Below are 12,468 nucleotides of genomic sequence, written 5' to 3' on the forward strand. Positions count from 1 at the left end.
CTTAGAGGCTAAACAACAACAACCATGCTTTCTACGCAGTCATGCTGCGGGGGCCCATTTCTCGAGGCTTCAGCACCTCATGGGTTTTTATGGCAGCCACTGTCTAAAAGCATAGCTTGAACTTGAATCAACCTTTGAGGGGATAGACATCCCTGCCCTTAGCACTCAGTAAGCCTGAGCCAGGTGTGGAGATTATACAGTGATTGGCTGGCCACACGTTGACCTTTAAGCCTTCTTTAGTGGGGGTTGGGGCGGGGTATGTGTGTGTGTGTCTGTCTGTCTGTGTGTCCTTTTAGCCTCCTTTAGCGGGTGTGTGTGTGTGGCTCAGTCGTGTCTGACTCTTTGCAACCCCGTGAACTGTAGCCTTTCCCTTCTCCAGGGGATCTTCCCAACCGAGGAATTGAACCGGGCTCTCCCGCGTTGCAGGCGGATTCTTTACCAGCTGAGGCACTAGGGAGGCGTAGTCACAGCCCTTTGGCACCGGTGCCTCCGTCCTGAAACGCTGGGAGAGCCGGGCCTCCACGCACAGCACCCTGTGAGCTGGTGAAACCCGACCAAACTCCAAGAGTCCCATGGGCAGAGGGGCCTGGCGGGGAACAGTCCGTGGGACCACAAACAGTCGGACACGACTTAGAGGCTAAGTTAGACTTTATAAAGGTTAGACTTTATTACCCAAGTTCCATTTTCATTTCGCGGAATTTGTTAATGGGCCTTGCTGATGTCACATCCATTCAGCGATGGCATGATTGAAGTGTCCCAGTCAGTTATATCAAAGCGCTCATAGTTTTTCCTTTCTGCAGATGAAAAGGTTTTGAGTTTTGAAGACTTGCCGGACAAGGAGAACTCTGATTTATCTTGCATAGTATTTTATATTGCTACCAGTTGCAATTTGTCTTTTCTCAGAGGAAGTATTCTAAAAGTCAATAGGCATCAAAATATTGATTTCTTTTTAGCCTATGTGAGTAATATTTGCATATAAATATTTAAAAATACATAAAGTTAAGTGAACACCCATAATTCTTTGATTTAATCAATAATTAAGCTTTCATGCAAACACCGCTTGAATACCTCTGTGGAGCAGGTATTGGGCTGCAGTCTGGACACAAAAGATAAGTAAGTCAAAGTCCTTTTTCCTAATGAGTTCATAATTCAGTGGGAAAGATAACGTAATTACAAGCCAGGTTGACAAATCCTGTGCTGAAGGAAGCCCAAGGTCTTGAAGTGGCAAGTGAGACGGGCCGCCTGGACTGACGGGGTGCGGGCTTTGTGGGTGTGCCGCCTGAGAAAGCTGCAGACCAGAGCCGTCAGAAGGGGCGCCCTGCAGAGGGAGTGTGTCGGCGCTGCCAGGGCCTGGAGGGCTTGGAGGGCTTGGAGGGCTCGGAGCGAGGTGCTGGGGGGTTCCATGCGGACAGGCAGAGCTCTGTCCTCCAGCTGAGGCTTCTCCTGCTCACTGCACCCTCCTCCTCCAGCCGCTGCTCTCCTTTCGGGGTTATCCTGCTCACTCCCTACTTATTCCAGCCTTCCAACCTTGTTTTCACAAGCCCCAATCCTTTCTGCCTTTCCTAGCCTCTCATGGTGTTTGAACTTTTTCTGACTTTTCACTACCTATCTCAACTTCTGCCTCTTCCAAGACTTCTTTACACCTGCTCAGAGATCTTTCCCAGCTCTGAATTGATTTTGTCCTTCAAAGCAACACCCTTAAGAATCTAATTACTCTTATCTTTTGTTTCCTTCAAGTGCTAGATTTGCATTTCCTACTCATTTGTGAATTTGGTAATGGTAGCTGCCCCTTTGTGATTTTAATTCGTCTAGCTTAGGGTGAGGTGTGATGAGCACAGTAATTTGATCAATATTAACTGGACACTTCTTTCAAGGCCACTGCTGTATGCTGATTGAAATTTGGAGTCCCTAGTTTCTTGTACCACTTGGTAATAAAATGGACAATTTTAATTTTTCTTACATAAACGTGTCCTGTGACCTTATCCTGGAAATTAAGAAAAATCAATTAGATCTGCACATAACATGGATATGTTACTGAAACACACCATAGAGTAGAAACAGCAACTTCTAAAATAGTATAGCATGATGCTGTTCATGTAACTTTAATATGTATATATATATACACACACTATATACTAATACATTTTAATAGGCATTTGTGTGTATGTTAAAGAATAAAAAATGGACCAGAAGTATACACTTATGGCATATACACTTATACTTAACATACATGCATATATACTTATAGCATAAAAGCAATTTATGCTAATGGATGTCTCTGCATTGGGAGAAGATGGTCAAAGAAAACCACAATGTGGTCTGTTTTTATTTTACAAAATAAAAAATCCAAAGTGTATGAGATAAAATGCTTAGCAATAGTCAGTGTTGTTGTTCTAACAGTTAACAATAACATGTTGTCGGATTGTTTGTTGTATTCCTTATATTTTTGTCTTCTTGAAATTTTTTTCTCAAACATCTGAACACACATGCACACACAGAAGTTGCGTGTGTGGTCAAGAGCTGGAACATGTAGGAGCAGAGGAGACAAGAAAGATGGAGAGCTTGAACAGCTCAGTTACTGCGAGTAGAAAACTTTTCTTGTAAAATATTCAAGCCCCTGCTATTTGCCATTATAGCTCCCTGTAGATCAGGAGACAAGTCTAGTAGAAATAAATTCTGTGGCCTTTGCACAGTCTTTGGTTCACTGCAGGCTTCATGAGACAGTCTGGGCGCTGCCCTGGAGGGCTCCGGCTAACTCTCGTAAATGAACTGAAGCTTGCTCTCTGCCTTTTCTGAACGGAATGATTTCAGGTGAGGTTAATGGGCGTTAGTTATGCCGGTAGGTGGACTATGTGGGGCTTGACTTTTAATGCCCGGGCTCTGGCCATTCTGAGGTCAGTGCTGACTCAGGAGAGCTGCAGATGGGTAGACAGCACCAGGGCCTGATGGTGAGCATCCCCGTGAAGGCTGGGAGGCGGGGGAGGCTGGGGGCCAGCAGGGAGCTAGAGCTGGGGGGCCAGGACACGGCCAACATGCGGGATCCGACACGCGCTCACTTACAGTCACGTCAGTGGGAAACTTTAAAGGAACGCATTGAGCTGATTCAACAGGATCGTGTGGCCTTACCACCAAGTTCAGCCTGAGGAGATAATAAAGAGACCATTGATTCCACAAAGGACAGGCCGGTTGTTTTAATACTGACTCACAGGGAAGCTCCTTTTGAAATCCCTGGTCTGCCCTAGGTTCCTAAGAAGAGGTCTTGGGGAAGACATTTTAGAATCCTTTGAAATTATGTACATGTGTATATATCGATGTAAACAAACACACAGGTATGCATACATGTGCACATAAACATATAGACCCAAACATATGTAAGTGATTTGTGTATATACATCATGATAATACACAAATAAACTTTATATATGTGTAAACAACAGGTTATATGTATGTGATTCTTGTTCAGCTGCTCAGTCATGTCTGACTCTCTGTGACCCCATGAATTGTGTCATGCCAGGCCTCCCTGTCCATCACCAACTCCCGGAGTTTACTCAAACTCATGCCCATCAAGTCGGTGATGCCATCCAGCCATCTCATTCTCTGTCGTCCCCTTCTCCCCCTGCCCCCAATCCCTCTCAGCATCAGGGTCTTTTCCAATGAGTCAGCTCTTCAAATGAGGTGGCCAAAGTATTGGGAGTTTCAGCTTTAGCATCAGTCTTTCCAATAAACACCCAGGACTGATGTCCTTTAGGATGGACTGGTTTGATCTTGCAGTCCAAGGGATTCTCAAGAGTCTTTTCCAACACCACAGTTCAATATAGACCCCCAACAAATCAGTACCTAGGATCAATAAATGTTCAGTGAATTGAGTGAGCATAATGAATAGGAAAAAAGTAAGATTTTACTCTTAAATGTCTTATTCTTGATAGAGATTTGTTAACCTTCCTGAACTGGACTGAAGTTTCAGGATGAACAGTACCAGCTGGGCCAGCTGGGCATTTGGGGGGTTGAAGGGGAAGGACAGGGAGTGATAAGTCTCCATGTTTGGGGGCAGGGGTCCTGCGGTCAGCAGCATGCGCCCTCCTCTCCTGCTGGCGGGGGTGTGGCCGGTACTCTCAGCTTGAGGCACCATGCCAGGCGCCTGACAGAGCTCTGCTCACCTAACCCATACTCGGAGACCTGCTGGGCACGAACATCCTCGTCTTCAGAACAGTTTAGACCAAGCAGCTTTGCTCAGGGCTGTGACTGGTAAGTGGCAGAGCGGGGTTTGAACCTAGTTCTGGTTGACCCAGCGCCCGCGTTAGCCCTCATCAGAGAGGAGGGTGCTTCTGATCATACTCAACAGCAGACAGGAGGAGCCTTCTCTCCAGTGGAAGCCTGGGGGGCTGCTTGGGCTACAAGAAGCAGGTTTCATGAAGATGACTCCCACCGCCGCTGTGAGGACCGTACAACGCGCATCCACCGCAGAGGTGTTCCCAGGCCACTCTCAGAAGCAGCAGCGTGCGTTAGGGGGTCGGCTCTGCACGGGGTACGGGAGAGCAGAGCGTGGTGAAGGAGCCGGGGCCTTACGGGCTGTGGACACACGATCAATCCCACAGCTGCTGCTGCATAGCTCCGCAGACTCGGGACACTTACTTACCCTCACCCATCCTTTCCTGGGGCTCTGGGATGACGGATGAGGGCAGTGTCTGCCTCGCAGACTTAGCGCTGTTGTTCACTCAGGCGTGTCCCGCTCTTTTGTGACCCCAAGGACTGCAGCCTGCCAGGCTCCTCTGGCCATGGGGATTCTCCGGGCAAGAATACTGCGTGGGTTGCCATCTCCTCCTCCGGGGGATCTTCCCGACTCGGGGTGGGACCTGGGTCTCCTGTGTTGGCAGGCGGAGTCTTCACTGCTGAGACACCTGGGAAGCCCAGAGCTGGCGTTCGTGTTGGAGCAGCGCGGGACAGTCCTAAGCTGCGGGCAGCAGTTAGTACTGACAACGTGAATCATACAGTCTGTGGGACATTGAACCCAGACAGAAAACAATGCACCGTGAGCGGTCTAGGGAGAGGGACAGAACGGTCAGAACTAGTGTGGATAACGACCCCCAGGCCAGCAGCACAGGGCCAGCCTGCGGACACGGTCTCCCCTTTGCTGTGGACAGGCGGTAAGACCCCGGGGCAGATCCCAGCCGCCTCCACCGTATTTTGTGACGTGGTTTATCCCCAGGACCCCGGGTGGCGCTTGGACAGGCGGGCAGGCCGCTGCAGGGACGGTGCTCTGGCGCTGGGCTGCCGTCAGCCTGCGGAGAGCTCTCCGTTTTGGTCCCGTCTCTCGTGTGTGTGCACCAAAGGGACCCGTTCCCTTGGGTGCTGGCGTGGCTTTCTAAAATGTTCAGCAATGCTATTTATGAATGCAAAAATAGTAGACATTTGATACCATACGCAGGAAAAATATACACAATTGGAGGACAGTTACTAATTTATCTTTTTAAAAGTGCTTGTTTTGTACTGGGGTGCGGTCGACTAGCAGTGTGTGACAGTGCTGGCGGACGTGAAGGGCCTCAGCCACACACACGTGTATCCGTCCTCCTCCGAACTCCCCTCCCATCCAGGCCGCCTCGTAACCCTGAGCAGACTTCCCCGTGCCCTGCAGTGGGTCCTGGTTAGTGATCCACTTTAAATTTATATGCTGGCGTATTTTAAGGACAGAGTTTTCTCTCTGAATGAGTTTGCTTCCTCTTTGAATCAGAATTTTCATTCCCAAGGGCAGCTCATAACATACACTTCCTAATGTGGATAAGACTTAGAGAAGAAAGACAGCAGAAATGATCAACTTTAATAGCTAAGATATATTTAGCACTTACTTTGTGCCAGGCGCGGTTTTAAATGCCTTACATGGAGCAGTCTTTAAATAATTTAATTCTTCCGATGTCACAGGGTGATACTGGCATTATCTCAGTCTATGGCTGAAGAAGCTGGCAGTGTGTGTTTAGACTTGTTGCCCAAAGTCAGAGTCCGTGAGTGGCAGAGCTTGGGTTTAAACTCTGGAGCTCCAGCGCCGAAGGCCTTGCACAGCCGGCGGCCATGACCGGTATCTACAGCCCCGCAGGCTTCATATGGTGGTGGCAGAGTTGTGTAGAATGCAAAATGGCAGCTGGCAGGAAGAGTCCCTCTGACTCAGCAGCTCAAAGGCTTTGCCACCCAGAGTTAAAGTCATCCTTCTTGGGACTGCGTCACTGGTATCTAATTTCAGAGCAGCTAGGTAGCAGCAGGGCTTCTAATCCATATTTACTGAAATCAAATTAAATGTCTGCTCATTTTGCTGTCTTGGAAATAGACCTTGCCTTGATGACATGCTCAGTGGCTGCAACGTCGCGGCAAGATCGCACAGTATACCATCTCTGTTAGCCGCACGCAGGCCTGCCTTTGTGATGCTCTTTTATGGGAACCCGCCCTTTCAGTGTCTGATTTAGGCACTCTCCTCTGATTCCCTCTATGCTCGACATGTTGCTTCTTTCCCTTTCATAAATTTTCCTTGCTTGTAACAGAGAGTGTTTTTTGGTTCAAGTGGGTAGGTAGCCTGACTTTGCAGTCCCTGGGAGTTCTGAAATGTTCTGATTCTTTCCAGTTAGAAATAAACAAGTAGCAAGGTTATAAGTACTTGGGAGGACACACAGATACTAAATTTCATTCTGCTTGTTATTATCACCTACCCTCTTGAAAACAGGATCCGGTGATGTCTGGGTATTAGCTCTCTTTTTTCTCATCTTAGATGACGTGGAAGCTCTGGGTTGTGTTCTGAAAGTCTGCTACAACCTTCGTGTACCAGTGTACGTTTGGGGCCCGTGTCCCCAAATCTAACAGTGCCTCCTCCGTAGAGGACACCCCTGGCCGTTTCCTGCCGAGTCTCTTCGGGTCTCCTGTCAGTTCTCTTTGTCCTTGCTCTGGGGCTCCATCCCCGGCGCTTCTTGGCGATACTGGTTATATCACCCTGCTTTTATGCTTGCTCTGGACATCCTGGGCTTGAAGTGAGGACGCTGTACTCCTGTCTTCTGTACGGCGCTGCACGGCAAGCATACAAAAGCACAACGGCTTGTAGAGGGTGCACGCGTGCGACAGCGCACACCAGACCCATGGACTCACTTACACGGTCGGACATGTGAATCCACATCCACGTCTTTGAAGGTTTGCAGCTTGAAGGCTTGTTTGTAGGGAACTTACGGCACACCGTCTGTTATTAGGCAAATCTGAATCCATGGCACTTCATTCATCTGGATCGCACATCGTGAACTAACGATCGCTGGGCCCACCTTTCCCCACTGGGGACAAGGCCTTGCTGAATGTAGAGCCAAGTCAAGACTCAGGCAAAGCGCTGGTGTTGGGGACCTTAGCGTTGCCCCTTCCTGACCCGCGTCACCCTTTCCTGCAGTGACGCCACCTCTTCTGGTGGATCGTCTCTATGCCTCCACCTTCCGCCTCCTGTCCCATTTGGGGCTTGTGAAATATTCTGATAAAATCACTTGCAGTAATAGGCAATTGATGGGTAAGAGTTCATTATTTTTTCGTTATATTCTGGGACATTTGCCTTTTAATAGAACTAAAGTCTTTATCCAAAGGAATAAATGCACTCTAGAAGTAAGGAACTGGTCAAGCAAGCATAGTTTTGAAATTGAGTATTTCTTTCTGGTACCCGTGAACACGTAAATGTCCACTTTTACTGCTTATTGAGAGGTTGCCTATTAAATGTTCACTTGCTGAGAAAAATAAATTATGTGCCAAGTCTTCTGTTAACTTTTAAAGGCAAACAGCGAGAGTAATTACAAATGGTTTTTAACTACAGTGTATCAGTATGATCTGATAATACATGTGCTTATAAAGATGAGTGAAACTTATTTTATGTATAAACTTAATATTTAAATGCACAATTCCATAATTTGAATTTTACGCCACTCTGGAGAATAACAATAAGGCTAAAAAGGGCTGTATAGATCCATGTTTCCAAGTGTGGTCCCTGTACCAGAAACATTAGCATCACTTGGGAACTTGATAGAAAAGTACCTTCTCAGGCCCCTCCTGAGAAGCGCCACAGCTAGAACCCTGGAGCTGAGCCCAGAAGTCTGTGTTTTGATAGCTCGCTGGGTAATTTTGATGCACTCTACAGTTGGAGAACCAAGGTTGTGGATGATTGTATTCGAACTCATCCTAATTCATAGGCAAGTACACTGAGGCCCAGAAAGATGAAGAGGCTGAGTGGAGCTGCTGGTTTTTAGAGCAGTGTTCTTTTAACCAGCCTAAGATGAGTCCCTCTGGCTAATCAGTTTGAATGAGTGAGGTTTGCTGCAGCATCTTTGATTGACAGGACAGTCAAATCACCACTTGATTGTGTGGCTTTCCTCTCTGAAGGCTCGGGGGTGAGACTTGAACAACTTCAATCTCTTGGAGCCTCTCAGGGATCAGGCTGCTCCATATTCCCTCCCTTTTAAAAGATCAGCACTCATTTTCCTTTAAAGTTGGGCTTAGTCTGCCTGAGTTGCATACTAATCGGGAGAATGAATTCATTACCAACAGCTAGATTAAGTTTTGCAGCTGTTCCGCCCAGGGATCTAGTAAAGGGGGCAGCATGAAAATCCTTTACTGATCAAGGCAGTCTGAAAATGCAGTCCTGCGTGGTGAGTAGCATTCAGAAATGCTGAAATGAAGTGAACAATTAAAATGGCTTTTGCCTGAACACACGGGGAAGGGGGAAGCCCTGAGGCGCCACCAGACAGACATCAGGGCTGTGGGCTGCACACGCTGTCTCTTCCGCCGGCTCGCCTCACGGGGATGCCGCTTGTGCATGTAGGGATGCGAAGTCACATGCAGGACTTCACGGCACTGCGTGAATGTTAGGACAAATACTGATGCTTGTGTCTCTAGCAACCTCGCTTATCCATTTATCTCGAAATCACAACCGCCAAATGACGCGGTATCTGGGAACTGATTTCCTCTGACCTGCTCTCCTCGGTACAGAGATGTCGACATGTGCATTCATTCATTCTCTCTCTCGGGAATGCAGCCATTTATCCTGCCAGTATTTTCAGACTATCTGCTGGGTGTCAGGACTGCTCAGGGGTTGTTGTTCCTCATGTTCTCAGCCTTTTATTCTTGAATGAATAAATTTTTGTCTTCTGTTTTCTCCTATACTTATTGGAAAGTAGCACATTCTGTTTCTTTCTTTTAGTGGTTATCCTAGAAATTTTACCAAACATATTTAAATTGTTGAAGTCTAAAGTTAACCAGTACCTTGACCCTCCTCCCAATAATACAAGTTCCTTTCAAAGTTTAATTCCATTTATCCCCTCTTGAATTTTGTTATTATGGTGTATTTTTAAGTCTGCTTAAAAACAAAAACAACATCATTATTATTGTCTTATACTATCATATTGACTAATAGTAGTTCACTTTATTCCATCCTGCATTTCAGATCTTACATCTAGAATTACTTTCCTTTAGTTTGTCTTAGGTATATAAATGGCTTTATTTTTCCTTCATTTTTTTTAATTGAAGTGTAATTGACTTAGAAAATTATATCAGTTTCAAGTATCTGTTGTCATTCAATTGCCCAGTCCTGTCTGAATCTTTGCGACCCAGTTTCAAGTGTACAATGTAGCAATTCAATATACATTACAAAATGAGCACCATGATAAATCTAGTTACTTCATTCTTGAAAGATATTTCTTAGGTTATAGACTTTCAGGTTGGCAAGCATTTTTTCTTTAAAAGTATTTTGAAGGCTTTATTCCACTATTATCAGGATTCAGTTGATATGTTGAGAAATCAGCTGCCTAGCTTATTCCTTTGCATATGACCTGACTTTTTTTCTGGCTTAAATTTTTTTCTCTTTGCCAATTTTCAGCAATTTTAATGTAATATACTTTTTAAAGTTTATTTTAATTTATTCTACTTGAGATGCAGTAGGTTCCTTGAATATCTGGATAACTGTCTCTTATTAGCCCCTGAAAAATTTCAGATACAAGCATACTTCATTTTACTGAGCTTTGCTTTATTTTACTTTGCATGTATTGCATTTTTACAGATTGAAGATATATGGCAACCCTACATTTAGCAAGTTTATTGGAGCCATTTTCCCAATAGCATCTGCTCACTTTGTGTCTCTGTTACATTTTGGCAGTTCTTAGAGTATTTCAAACTTTTTCATTATTATTGTATTTGTTATGGTGATCTGTGATCAGTGAACTTTGTTACTACTATGACTCATTGAAGTCTTAGATAATGGTTAGTATTTTTTAGCAAAAACTTGTTTTTTAGTTCAGGCATGTATTCAGTGGTAAAGAATCTGCCTGCCAATGCAGCAGACACAAGATACATGGGTTTGATCCCTGGGCCAAGAAGATCCCCTGGAGTAGGAAACAGCACTCTACTCTAGTATTCTTGCCTGGAAAATTCCATAAGCAGAGGAAACTGACAGGCTACAGTCCAAGAGGCCATAGTCAGACACGGCTGAGCAACTGTACATGTCATTGTTTTTTTTTTTTTTTTTAAGACATACTGCTATTGCATACTTAAAAGACTGCAGTATAATATAAACATAACTTTCACAGGCACTGGGAAACCACAAAATTTGTGTGACTTGCTTTATTGCAATATTTGCTTTATTGTGTTGGTCTGGAACTTAACCCACAATATCTCCAAGGTATGCCTATATCATCTTTTCGAATATTGCTCTAACCCATGCTGTCTCTTCTTTCATTTTAGTTCTTCAATATTTATACCTTATTATTGTATTTCCTCCATCCTTTACCCCCTTTGCTGTATCTTCTGCCTCTCTGTTCCTCTTGATGCCGAATTCAGGATCATTTATCCTGTCTTATTTCCCAAATATAAGGTAGGCATTCAGTGAGTCTTAGTTGAGTGAAATGAAATATTGAACTTAAGAAAAGTCCTTACTATATGAGAATAGCTTTCTGTGAGATGTGCAACATGAAAAAAACTTGACCTGATATAAGCCTTTTAACTTTATGTTACAAAAACTGAGGCCTGTAGGATAAATGACTTAATCAAGGTCACAGAGCTTGCTGGCCCCAGAACTCAGATCTGACTTTAAATACAGTCTTCTTTCCACTTCACCACAAAATTTCTCATTCAAATCCAAAATATTGTAATATGCATAATGACAATATGCATATAACATTTTCTGTTTTCACTTATGAGAAATTACATTGTTATTTACAAAATAATCTGTTTCCTCTCAATGACCAGTGAGAAACAAGCAATTTTTAAGTGATATAGGATAGGACCAAGAAGTCTTAAGAACTAATCAAAGAGGGTTTTGATAGTTTTCAGTAAGATAGTGACTTACTAGTAGAAAGCCCTCAGGTAAATAAATAGAGCATCTTCTCATTCATTAGTTTGGCAAAACCCACCCAGAAATGTAGCAGAAAAAATAGTAGATTACAATGAAGTCTTGTCTAACACTAATGTGACGGAGAATTTTTAGAGAATGATAAGACTTATGCCTGAATAATTAGCCCTAAGATATGAGCCCTTTATCACAATTCTAAGAGCACTTGTCTGCTGAAAATAGATGCTTTTACATGGGTGAGAACAAAACTGAAATTAGTTAAACAATATCTATGAATGCAATGTGTGGGGAGACTCAGATTACAGGAAAAAGTGGAAATGCAGAGAATATATAAGATAAACCCAAAGACACGCAACAGGGTGTATGTGTGTGAATGAGGGCAGTGGGGCTAAAGGAGTGAGGCGGAAATGGATTTCTGTCAGTTATTTTGAAAAACTACAAAACAATAGTATTTATATATGAATAGATCAATGTAATAGCCTAAAGGACTTTTATGAACATTTGGACTAACTTAAGCAAGTTTCCTAGGGTGCAGTTTTGGGAGGTAGTTTGTATCTTTTTGCTTTTGGCTATTTAAATGTTTCTGAAAATTACATTTACTCATATACTTGCTTATTTCTCCCCAGTTGTGTTGTTTCCAATACAAAATTGCTGTTGTTATTCAGTCACTGTCTTGTCCAATTGTCTGCAACCCCATGAACTGTAGCACACCAGGATTTCCTGTCCTTCGCTACCATCCGGAGTTTGCTCAAACTCATGTCCATTGAGTTGGTGATGACATCCAACCATCTCATCCTCTGTCATCCCCTTCTCCTCCTGCCCTCAATCTTTCCCAGCGTCAGGGTCTTTTCCAATGAATTGGCTCTTTGCATCAGGTGGCCAAGGTACTGGAACTTCAGATTCAGCATCAGTCCTTTCAATCAATATTCAAGATTGATCTCCTTTAGGACAGACTGGTTTGATCTTCTTGCAGTCCAAGGGACTTGCAAGAGTCTTCTCTCTTCTCCAACACCACGGTTCAAAAGCATCAATTCTTCGGCGCTCAGCCTTCTTTATGGTCTAACTCTCACATCCATACGTGACTGCTGGAAAAACCACAGCTTTGACTAGAGGGACCTTTGTCAGCA

General features: G+C 44.4%; 1 long non-coding RNA gene across 1 annotated transcript; it reads left to right on the top strand.

Annotated features, from left to right (window-relative positions):
- Positions 1-328: 328 nt before the first annotated feature.
- LOC122700683 lies at positions 329-12,192 on the top strand. The gene is made up of 3 exons (XR_006342865.1): positions 329-352; positions 11,327-11,329; positions 12,048-12,192. It is a non-coding gene; the product is annotated as an uncharacterized LOC122700683 (long non-coding RNA).
- The last annotated feature ends 276 nt before the right edge of the window (positions 12,193-12,468 follow it).

The sequence above is a fragment of the Cervus elaphus genome, chromosome 9 (assembly GCF_910594005.1).
Source record: "Cervus elaphus chromosome 9, mCerEla1.1, whole genome shotgun sequence".
Lineage (NCBI taxonomy): Eukaryota > Metazoa > Chordata > Mammalia > Artiodactyla > Cervidae > Cervus > Cervus elaphus.